Here is a 754-nt window from a genome sequence, read left to right as displayed (position 1 = left end):
TGACCAGGTGCAGGATGCAATGTCTAATGTTAATCAAAGAACTGATAATTTAGCACGTAAGACGTCTAGTAAGGCGCAACAAATCATGGAACAGCTCAAAGTCAGAAAACGTGTCATGCGAGCCGCATTAAAAAGATTCCGTACACGTATTGAAAACACCGTCTTGAAAAATCAGAAACAGAATGAACAGCTTCGTACAGAACTGAAACAGTGTATCGAGAACCGTACAGAAAGCAGTAGTGAGGCAACGGAATCGGTAGTATCATCCGACATAATGGCTCTGAGCACTATGGGACTTAACTTCTGTGGTCATCAGTCCCCTAGAACTTAGAACTAATTAAACCTAACTAACCTAAGGACATCACACACATCCATGCCCGAGGCATGATTCGATCCTGCGACCGTAGCGGTCGCGCGGTTCCAGACTGAAGCGCCTAGAACCGCTCGGTCACACCGGCCGGCCCGACATAATGACGGACAGAAATCCAGAAGTAAACAAGTCAGTTGTGCAATCTTCCGTAGCAATAGCGCAAACACAAAAAAAGTCCTGGAATTCCAGTCGTATATTCACAAGAGGTTGCGTCAATAATTAACGAAACGAAACAGAAGCAAATGGAAAGAGAACAATTAACACAGGTGAACGAAGCAGGTAATGTGCGGTCACAACGGACAATGGAGCGGGAAACGGTAAACGCGCGCATTCCAACAGAGCGGCAGCCGACCCTCCGAACGTACGCGAGTGACGCTAGAACAC

Source organism: Schistocerca piceifrons, chromosome 5, assembly GCF_021461385.2.
Source record: "Schistocerca piceifrons isolate TAMUIC-IGC-003096 chromosome 5, iqSchPice1.1, whole genome shotgun sequence".
Lineage (NCBI taxonomy): Eukaryota > Metazoa > Arthropoda > Insecta > Orthoptera > Acrididae > Schistocerca > Schistocerca piceifrons.
The sequence above is the reverse complement of the archived record's forward strand: the minus strand, read 5'-3'. Positions refer to the sequence as shown.